Here is a 12,131-nt window from a genome sequence, read left to right on the forward strand (position 1 = left end):
TGGTTGCGCGATCGCGACCATGAAGGAGCGCCCGCACAAGTTTGGTGCGGCCGCGCAGAGAGCGCGCCTAAACCGCGTACCTCTCTGGAATTTGGCAAATTGGAAGGGTGAGGATGGTGCGCCCGCACGTCCTGGGTGGCGCGCCCGCGCTGTTGGTTGCGCCTAAACCGCGCCCCTCACTGCCTTTTTGTGAATTTTCGCAGTTTATGGGAGGAGCGCCCGCTCCAACTGGTGGCGCGCCCGCGCCTCCCTGTTTTGCGGTTTTTTCTTGACGGTTGAGTCTTTTATTAAAAGACATATTCGTGAAAGGAAAAAGATACAAAAGATTCTTCATCTCCCTAAACTTTATTCTCCACATTTTTCTCTCAAATTTCTTGCAAACTTTTGTGAGAAAACTCTTTCAATAATTCCAAATTTTGTGAACTTATCATCTTGATTTCGATTCTAGTACTAAGAACGAAATTGCTGTCAATTGTATCTCAAGAGGATTTCCGGTTTAACCCAAGTACCGTGTGGGGGAAATAAACCTCTTTAGGAAAGTGTTCACACGCCTTTGACAGTGTATCAAGGATCTAGTCTTACGGGACATCGGGTTTTCTCATGTTCATGCTTGGTTGTTACGGCTTGGAGTTAAGGCAAGTTTAATTCTTCACACTAGTGTAGTCTTTGTAATTTTCAGTAATTACTTAGATATATAATACTTGATTGTAATACTATTGTTGTATTTGATTAATTACATTACTTTGTAATTGTAATCATATTATCTAGGTTTTGTTCCCACACATTATTTAAGTGTTTTCTTGTTTAAAATCACTGTAAAACCTAACATCTTTTGGCAATAGTGGAACAAATAGAAACCCTATGCGTTTTTGTCACAAAACCAGTCAAATTATGGACTCTAGATATGACACTTCTAGGGACATGATTACAACATTAGTATTATAAAGAGTTGCACAACAAAACTACATCTATTACTAGCCTCTATTTTCTTTATCTTCGACACCCTTGGCTCTCAAAAGCTCTCTAATTAATGCATTTACACAGTCTGTTTGTAAATCCATAGAAATTGTGTAGTTTCTTTCATGAACGTACGTATTATGATGCTAAAACCAAAGATTTCCTTAAAATGAAGTAGAATCAATCGACGCATAGTATTGAAACTATATGAAATGTGTGATCGATCAAATTTAATGATAAAAATTTTATGTGAATGTCATTAAGAGAATTAGAGGATTCCACTTTTTAGGAATCATGTAACATGCATTATTGCATTAAGATGTTGCTTGGTTGGAAGATAATTTCCTTGGAAATGGGATCTCCTAGGAAGTATTAAAATGAAGGTGTGTTTGTTGAAGGGAAATAAGCTAAACATGGGAAATAGCAATTTCAAGGGATATACAAATTCCCACAACCCATGGGAAATTACTCACCAACTCCCCCCTTGGTGAGTTGAATTTCCTAGGAAATGCAATTTCCTATAGTATCAACCAAACAATTTAGTTTAATTCCCATGAAATATAAATTCTCATGGGAAGTTAATTCCCATGTGAACCAAACGAGCACTAAGTATTGTAAGAACACCTAATGTCCCTAATACAGCTCATATAAAGGATGATTGATATACAAGTGTTGGTTGCTAAATTGTGGTTTATAATTGTCTTGATTTAGATTGACACGATCACCCTCTCTGTCGATGCTCTACTTTCCATTTTAAGACTTTCTACGATAAAAAAAACTTGTGTCTACCTGGTTCACAATAATATTATTGTGGACTTATACTCGCGCAAATAATGTTGTATTGAACATAATGACTCTAATTGTAACATAATGATCTTTATTTAAACTCGTGTTGTTGGAGTTAGTAGTGCAACCGGAAAGGTTTTATCTCAAACTTAAATGGGTTGGTTCGTCCGACCGATTAGGCGAGAGTTACTCCTTGGTTGAAAACTCATTGTTGTACAACTATCCACTACATGGCCGTGTACCTTGTACTACATGATCGTGTGATATACTTGGCCGTGTACCTTACTCTACACGGTCGTGTAGCTTTGCATACGAACTCATCTACACGGTCATGTACCTTTTTCTACACGACCGAGTGCGTCGGATATTATTTGAAGTGGCTATCAGTTGGGCCTAGTTGGGCACAACGTAAACCGATAGGTGGTTTAGATTTATTTTGTTTCCTTGTATTGGAACATTATAAATACAAACGAGAGTCTCTTCAATTATACAACTTTTGAAAAACCCTAAACACATAAACAAAAACCTACCCTTTGAGATCTGAACAGTTCTTGAATAATTCCACTCTTTGGGTTCAGGTACACGAATTACGAGGAGAGTTGTGTTAACGTTGGGGGGCGGTGCATCATCACAAAACCTGTACCGGTGGTGGCGTATTTCGCTTCTAATGCAATAGATTCTATTCTGCGGAACAACTATATTATTGAGATCATCTATATATCAAGTATTTTCCTTTTCATCTTCTTTATTTTGTTATTGGAATCGATAGGTATTTTACCAACATGTGTGAGTGTGTGACGACCTTTAATATCATTGTGAAGCTGAAGTACATATATGTCAACCAATGTTTTTTTTTTTTTTTTTTTTTTACAACGGACTAAAAAAGGAGAATAGCTCCCAACCGAATTAAGAGTACAAAGCGAAAATTTAACTCTCTTAGCTAAGCTAATACAAGAACTAAAGTGGGGATTGGGGGTACAAACGTTGTGAACTTCTTGGCAAAGCAAATTAAAGGATTGACGGGGTCTATCGCCGGTACTAGTCATAAGGTGTTCCAAGCTTGTTCCCTTGCGTTTCTTACTCCTGCAAAAGTAAAACATGTAATACCTTTTACCTTTCTTGTTCTTTGTCGTAGACCTGATTGGCCTTCCATGCTTCCTCGACTTAGTAGAGAACGTGAAGTTAGGGTGTAAAGGAACTGACTGTACCTGTTCAAGTTCAAAAATCATGGGGTCTTCCTCATTAGAACCTACGGATTTCGCTTCAGCAATGTCAGTGGTAGTTAAATCTCTCGTAGGAACTCTCCCTTCCTCGATATTTGAACCTTAATTACTGCTAGAAGCTAGGCCAGTAGATATATGATCATCTAGCTTCTCATCGGCACCGGTGTTGGGCTTGGGAAGTCCAATAATACGGTGGTGCCCAGAAATCGCTTAGCCTTTTTCTTTTGGATTTTCTTGACGCGATCCCTTTTTTTCGGCCCCACCATCATAGTGGGCATGAACAAGGTTTTAGAAACTTTGGAGTCCTTGGCTTTGTGAGAATCAGGATGCCCATCTTGGGTGGTCTGTTCCTTCACTCGTACGATTATCGATGAAACAACAGAATTTTTGAGGAAACTCAAGGTTTTCCCTTGACTTAGGTACGAGTAAGTCACTTCTGAAATCTTAAAGGACCGATTACATCTCAATCCATTAAGGAAAATATGGATTTTCCTTGGTCCCTTATCCTTAGCATGCCTAAAATCCTGGTTGTTTGGGGAGTTGGTAGGCTTATCGTCCCCTTTTTCCAAAGGAGGAGTTACAATTACTGTTGGGATAAAGTTCTCTACCACCATCTCACTAGCAGCATCCAAATTGGGTAATTCCGTAATATCACTCTGAACATCATTGCTAGACAACTTGTTAGATTCTAGGCTGACATCTGACTTGTGGATCTTCCCCTTTTTGTTGAAGATGGCATGTGGTAGGTCGGAATCTTAGTGCCTCTCTTGCCCTTGAGCTTGCTAGCTTTACTTCTTAGACCCCCCCACCTTCTTCATTTCACGGCGGATGTTCAGGTTGTTAGGCTCAGCCTTGGCTGCTTTGTCAAGGTCTTCCAAAGCCTCTTCAAGTTGGTAGAGCTTGATTTCGGCTAAAGCCCTTATGTAGGGGGCTTTAGTGTAGTAATCATCAAGCATAATGACTAGCGAGCAGAGCTCCTTAGTTTGTTCATAATCCCAAACTTTTAAAGCGCAAGCTGCGATGTTTAACTCAAGGGATATGGCAAGATTCCTTAGGAAAACTGTAGACATCTACTTTTGGTCCCCTGTCTCGACCCAGAAGTGCTATAATGATAAATAATTCCATCTTTGTCCTGGATTGGAGTAAGGAATGCTTATGGACTACTGATCAAGGCTTAAACACATAAAACTAGCTAGCTTGACCCAAATGAAATGAACTAAAACTCATTAACATTAAAGCCCGATAAGAAATTAGGCCTAATCCCGAGATTAAATCTAATTTCGAACGGATTTAAAGCGCTTAGATTAAAATCTAGGGCTGCTGCAGGAAAACCGCACGCAGCTCATGAAGTCTTGCTGGCCTGGCGTGCGCAACTCATAAGGTTGCATGCAGCAGCCAGCTCAATCTTCAAAGATGCGCTTACGGAAGATTCAGAATTTCAAAAAATATACTGAATCGAATCTTACCATAGAGCCACACGCAAGACTAAAGGTTGCGCTGTCCGGAGTAGCGCGACTCTTTCACGTGCGCGCGGATGCCACGCGCAACCTTCACATTTGCGCGCCACCTGCTGTGGTAGAATATCCGAAACTCTAATCTCACCCATTCCCTATAAATTGAGGTTCACTACAAGCTTTAAACACACAAAAAAATAGCTTAAATGTCAGCAGTAACATTTTATGAACTTATGCAATAATCAACCCTCTTGTCCTAAACACTCACCCATTTAATTACTTTGTTCTTACGTGGAGTTTCCCCAAGGTATCCATAAACTTTTTAAGCGAAGATCTAGCAAGGAAAAGTGGTAATTCCCGAGCGCTTAGATAAATCACATTACTTTCTTGTCCTAAATCACTTAAATTAATTAATTAGTGTTGTTTGCTCACGTTAAAATAAACATTTAATTAATTAATTAATTTGACATAGTATTCTTTCGTTAAAACAAGACTAGAATTGGAAAAATTAATTGATTATTTATCACTTAAGCCAAGGCAAATCTTGTTTATTTTTGTTCTTTCATAAATTTGGACTAAATAAGAATAACGACATTCGTTGTAATGTAATCCTTATGTGATTGACGTGTGTAAATAAAATCAACTAACTTAATTTTAGGTATCACATTGCATATATTGTTTGGTGATGAAATTGTGAAAAAGGAAGAGCTAGTAGATGCCGCACTAGGGCTAGGATAGCGATTCCCTCCTAAAGGGAACGTTATTTTAGTACTCTCGCTCCCGAACTCATTTCTGGCACAAGTAGACCAATTTGGTCATGGGTAAACTTAGGATTCATGATAAATATCCCTTGAACTCTACTTGAGAGAAAGGCATGAACGAGGTTTATGAGTTTTCCTAAAACTCATTGGCTACTCTCTATTTGTTTCTTACAAAAAAGTGTAATGATAGAATCAATTCTAATTTAAGGTCCCCCAAACAGTCAGGAATTCAAATCCTAACACACCTTTAAAAAAGTAAAGTCCTAGGCTTTTAAAGGGCCATGGGCATAGAGGAAGTGGGATCCCTAACGACGGGCTACCCTCCTCACAAAAACACAATCATCTTCATCTCTTGGCAGGATAAAGCACATAAGTTTCGGTCATCTATCATACTTAGCCCCAGTAAGAACGACTTCACCTTTTTTGAAGTGAACATTTCCCTCCTCTTTCAAAATCTTTGCTTGATTGAGGATATTTCGGGGGCCACTACTAGAAAACAGCCAATCAACGAAGGAAAAGATCCGTCGGAAAACCCTGAAATTCGGTCGGAATTGCCCATTTCCGACGGAATTCCGTCGGAAAGCACCGTCACATTACATTTTGTAGGAATTTCGCGATATTTCGAGGGAAATTCCGTCGGAAAGGTCCATTCCGACGGATTATGTTCTGTCGGAGTCAAGTTTGACTTAATTGGGAAGTCCGTCGCAAGTTTCCGACGGAACTGTTTCCGTCGGTATAAGTTAACTTCCGACAGAAAATTCCGTCGCAACAAGCCAAGCTTCCAACGGAATTTTCCTCGGAATATACCTCTTCCGACGGAAAATTCCGTCAGAATCTACTACCTTCCGACGGAAATTTCCGTCGGAAAATTTAATAGAAAAAAATAAAAATAAAAAAGCCCCACCCACCACCAGGCCACCTCTGCCCCCTTACCCACCCATACCCCTACCCTCAACCTCAGACCACCACCGCCATTATCCCCACAACCCAGATCCACCCACAAAACCCCCACAACCCAGATCCCCACCCACGAAACCCCCCTAACCCATAACTATCCACAACCCACCACCACTACAACCCACCACTGAATACCCAGATCTACCCACCTACCTAAATCACATTCCAAAAAAAAAAACAAATTCAAAATCAAAAACAAAATCAACCCACCAACGAACACAATATCAAAATCCAAAAAAAAAAAAAACAAAAACACGAAAAAAAACGAATTATACAAATCTAAAGTCAAAATCAGAAAAAAAAAATCGACCTAGAAATTCCATCCCAAAACGAAAAAAATCGAAGTAATTCTTTGATGTTTCAAGCAAAACCCGAAAAAAATAAGAGAAAGAGAATAGACAACTTACCTTGAATTCCATCAATACCCCTAATTTGGCTTGAATTTGGGTTTTAAAGGTCAAATTCGACCATGAAAACTCTAGTTCTAGGGTTTTCATGGTCGAATTTGACATGAAAAACCTTATTTTGTTCTTTGAAAAACCTCTAGAAGGCGGTGTTGGTGTGTTGGTTGCGCAGCGGCGGTGGTTCATGGCTTTGTTGCGCAGCGGCGGTGGTGCATGGCTTTGTTGCGCAACGGCGGTCAGAGAAACGAAGGGGAAGGAGAAGGAGGAGAGAGAAACGAAGGGGAAGGAGAAGGAGGAAAGAGAAACGAAAGGAGAAGGAGGGAGGTCAGAGAAGGAGGAAAGAGAAACGAAAGGAGAAGGAGATCTGAGAGAATGAGGGAGGTCAGAGAAGGATGAGGGTTGGTTTTTTTTTTTATATAAGAACATTCCGACGGAAAATAATCCGTCGAAATATTTGGGATTTCCGAGGGAATATTCCGTAGGAAAATTCCGACGGATTTAAATTTCGTAGGAAAGATAACTTTCCGATGGAATATTCCGTCACAAGAATTCCGACGGATTTTCCGTCATAACGTACCTTTTCCGTCGGCATTTTCTGACAGACCCTAATTCCGTCGAAAAGTTCGAATTTTCCGACGGAATTTAGGTCCGTCGAAACGATTCCCTCGGAAAACGGTCTATTTCTAGTAGTGGGCAATTATTCTTAACAATGTTGACAATGCTTTCGTCATAATCATCATTCAAGTGAGTATGCATAAGGGCACTAAGTAATTTCTGGCAGTCCATAATGAAACTTCTAGTAACCGAAAGTGGAGTAAACTAACAAAACACAAATAAATACGCACAAATACTACCAACGAAACACAAATCCTTGAAGGGCATAGCACTACAGTAAGGGTCAAAACAGAAGGTGACAAGCAGGGTTGCAACAACCAAAGCACCGCCACAAAATCAACACTAAAAGGCAAACAGACGCCTCAAGTAAGAGGCAAGGATGAGAATTCGGTCAAGCGGTGACCAGAGCACCACCACCAAAACAGAGAGTACTGTCGAGAAAAAACGAGGCGGCCAGGGGCGACACCCACGCAAAGATGTCCGGCAGATCACGGCGAAGGAGGCGGGTAAAGTAGATCAGTCGACAAAGATCGGGTAGCCAGAACACGGGCCCCTTCATTAGCAAAAACCACTATATCAAACAGCGAGAGTGAAAGAACGCCCAATAAGGGCAGGATGGGCCGCAAAGGACTCGCCGACAATCGAGATGGAAGGCCGCCTACTTCGATTGTCGGCGGTCCACTTGAGAAACTAGTTAAGGTGCTGGTTTTGAGAAAACTAGGGGCTTAAAACTGGTTTTGGGTGGGTTTTGGTCTAGCGTGGAGCGCGTAACGCTAGGTGCTTGGTTGTTTTAATTCAACTCCTACTCCGATCGTCGGCGGTCAATCGATGTTGTGTTAAACATAGAGACCTTAATTCTAAAATAGTGACCTTTATTATTCATATTTGCTATTATAAAACAAATTCATTATAGAAAAAAATATATATATTAACCTCTCATGATCTTTATACTAACACAATGACTTTAATTTTAACATAATAATCTTTATTTTAACATATATAGTGACGTTTTTTAAAAATTAATATAGCGACCATAGTGTACCTAATAATAGTGATTCATAATAAATTAATGTGAACAAGTCTATTTAAGAATTTGTCTTTCTTCGATTATAAATAGTTATAGACTTCTTTGTCCAAGTAATGCTTTCATTCGTATAGCATAAAAAATTAGATTATGATGCTTCCTTTTACTTTTATTGCTTGACGAATTATTGGATATTTAAATTCTTCTTGAAAGGTGATATGTTCATTTTATATAGAGATTTACCCCCGTCCCTTGGTCATATTTAGGAGTATTATTGGCTCTTTGGAGCCACTTTTATTACTAATATGCGTTTTCTAGTGTTTTCGTAGTTTTGGTATTGTTTTATAGGAAATTGCAGATTTGAAGCATTTTCCTGGACTTATTTAAGCCACTACGAGCATTAAAGTAGGATCACATTCATATGACCATATTCCGTAGCCCAAGACCGCGTTGGAGTAATCAAACCGGTGATTAAGGGCTCGGTGAAGAAGAAGAGTTTGTCGCATTGGACCGAGTCTTTAGAGGAAATGCGAATTGGGCCAAGAACATAGCCCAAGTGAAAAGGTCCAGCTTGCCCGAGAGCTCACCCGACCCGGTAAGCCCTCGCCTTGAGGCACGCCCGGCCGGGCGAAGCATATAGAAGAAAGCACCCCTTGCCCTGTCTCGCGCCCTACCGGGCGCGAGTGAAGAAGATATGAACAAAAAGGCGTGCCCGGCCAAGCGAAGCTCCGCCCTACCGGGCGCGTGTTTTCTAAGAGGAATTTCGGCATTTTTTTTTTGTTGTTTTCTTTAATTAGGATTTTTAAGCCTAAGTATAAATACGTTTTTGTTTTAGGAAGTGATTACGTTTTTCATTAGTAAAATTCTTAGTTTTTAGTTTAGCTTTTAGTGAATACTCTTGTTTTTTCTCTACACTTTTGACTTATACAATTCATCATTTCCGTTTATTTTGGTAACGATTGCTTCCCCTTTTATTTTCAGTAATTTAATTGCTTCGATTTAATATGCTTTGTTTAATTGTTTTGCTTAGTTTAGATTTAATTATGCGTGAGTAGTTTTATACTAGGGTTTGTGGGGATCCATAAATATATGAAGGGGTAATTTATTATTGTTGATTGTTAATACATTGGTTGATTTCCTATTGATTAACTTACTGCTATGCAATTAGATTAGCGCAAGTTTAATTGTATGAGTTATGCAATATTGATTCGAGATTCGAGAGATGAGAATTGATGTTTAAGCTTAATTTCAATAGGCAGGTTAATTTATAAATGGTTAAGTCAAGATTCGAGAGATGTGATTTAATACCGGTAGATTAATTCTGTGATTGTAATACGTAGAGAAAGCCCTTTATGATCTAATTAATTGATGTATTGATGATTGATTGTTGTGTTTTACCCTGGAATATTATTTTTTGGTGAACCTATACCCTAGGCCTTTTATTATTGTTTTCCTCCCTTAATCAATTTGCTTTAGTTTAATTCTCATTAAAAACAACTTGGTTACTTGATAAGTTAGATTATTTTAATTAATTAGGAATAGAATGACTTGTTTCCCTGTGGATTCGACCCTACTTCCCTATCTATTTTAGTTAGTGGTTTAGGAATTACTTTTAATTAGGTGATACGACTTTAGCCTGTCAAAAGACTCAATCGATAAAAGTAACCGTGTATGATATTATTTCTATTAAGGTAGAATAAGAGATTCCTATTTCCACAAATCATATTACATCTCAATTCAAATTAAAGTATGGTTGCACTGCATTATAAGTTTATAACAATAGAGGATCTAGGAGTTGGAAGGATAGTTATTCCCTCCTTTTCCCCTCAAGTGATGGCCCTAATGGGGGTTCGATTCCTCATCCCCATTAAGCTTGTTAAGCTTATAGAAGAAATACAAGTTTATCACATTGATAAACAAGACATGTTAATCAAATGGCAATTATGTAAATATGCCTTGAGATTTGTGCTTATATAATAAAAAATTCAGTGTAGTGCCTATGTACAACTATCAAAATACTACTTCTTGTTAGAAAAATACCTGTTGATTCTAATAAAAAATGAAGAATTATAGCACTTCCCTGGAACAAATTTGCCATACTCGAAATCAAAAATCTGTCCTCCTTCAGTTGTGCCGTGGTTTGGTACCCACTAACTTAGAAGCGAAATACGCCACCACAGGTACATGTATCCTAGTGACGCACGCCCCCCAAGTTTTACGCAACGACCTCCGTAATTCGTGTACCCAAACTCAAAAGTTGGAATTGCTCAAGAACTGTTCAGACCTCAAAGGGTTGGTTTGTGTTTAATGTGTTTAGGGTTTTTTAAAAAGTTATCCCATTGAAGAGGCTCTAGTTTGTATTTATAAAGTTCCAATAAGGAAACAAATAAATTCAAACCACCTATCAGTTTATGTTGTGCCCAACTAGGCCCAACTGATAGCCACTTCAAATAATACTTGACGCACACGGTCATGTAGAAGACAGTACACGATCGTGTAGATAGGTTCATTTGCAAAGCCACACGACCGTGTAGATTAAGGTACACGACCATGTATATCACACAGTCATATAGTACAAGGTACACGACCATGTAGCGAATTATTGTACAATAATGAGTTTTCAACTAACCAAGAAGTTACTCTCGCCATCTCGGTCGGACGAACCAACCCGATTAAGTCTGAGATAAACCTTTCTGGTTGCATTACTAACTCCTACACTCTTCACAGCGTTATTTGACGAAAGTGAAACTCACAAACATTGAACTGTTCAGGAAGAAGGTAAGACCAACTTCAATGAAGATTTCAATGGGGGAAGGAAAGCTCACAAGCAATCGATAAACACCTACTCTTAAGGGTTAACCATACCCTTTATTTCTCTCTTTTATCTTTAGGAATTTCGTTTAATTTAGCGGCAAAGCCACCAAAAATGGTGGTGGTTGAGGTTGGCGAAATCTCCATTGAAGCAACTTGAAGAAGGAGGCAAAGTAGATGAAGGTGGGTGGGGAAGAGACAAAGTCTCCATGGTTGTGCAATGGCTGGAAGTATACGAAGAAGATGGAGATGAGAAACAAAAACAGCATCTAGTTAATTGTAATTATCAAATTACATACACCCTTCATTATCAACTGAAAATGACGCTTTTACCAATTATTTATCAAGGTGATAAACCTGGGCAGCCTCAAGCTTATAAGCTATAACTTATGATTGAATATTAAGGAAACACAAATTATTGGCCGAGTCCACCCACCCAAGAACCAATACTATAACTTCATTAACTTGTATGATAATTTTGAAAACGTATTTGAAATGTTTAAGAACTTATATTCTTGTATGTAAATTTCAAAGTTGAAATGTTCAAAAACTTTTATAAAATGTGTAATAACTTATATCCCTCTTATCGTGAGTCCTCACACAATATCTTTTAGATAAGGGTTACGATAAATTTAAGGTTTTTTTTTCTCTTTATTAGTATTAATGTACTTTTTTCTAATTCATTCTCATTGTAGAACTGTTCATGGACGGAACGGCCGCTAAGCCCGCCCTACCCGGCCCGTAAAATGGGCGGGCTTGGACAACAATTTTGAAAAAATTGAATATTTGGACGGGCTAGGCCCAGCCCGCTAATTTAAATGGGCGGATATGGACAAGACAATTTTGTACCGCAGGCTAGCCCGTCCGGTCTGTTTAGTAAAAAATAATTTAATAAATTTTTTTAGTTAGTTAAATTATATACATATTTATAGAAAAAATAAATACAAAGAAAGTATATTGGACTCTAAGTTTTTATTAGCTGCAATAACTATTTTTTCTTTTTTATATTTTATCATCGAAGACTTATTATATAACTTCTTTCATAATTTTCACAAATTACATATGCCACGATTTCAATTTTTTATTTTTTTTTTATTTCTTTATCATTTGTGATCAAGAAATTTTTAAAACAACTTAAT

This window comes from Chenopodium quinoa, unplaced genomic scaffold (assembly GCF_001683475.1).
Source record: "Chenopodium quinoa cultivar QQ74 unplaced genomic scaffold, ASM168347v1, whole genome shotgun sequence".
NCBI lineage: Eukaryota > Viridiplantae > Streptophyta > Magnoliopsida > Caryophyllales > Amaranthaceae > Chenopodium > Chenopodium quinoa.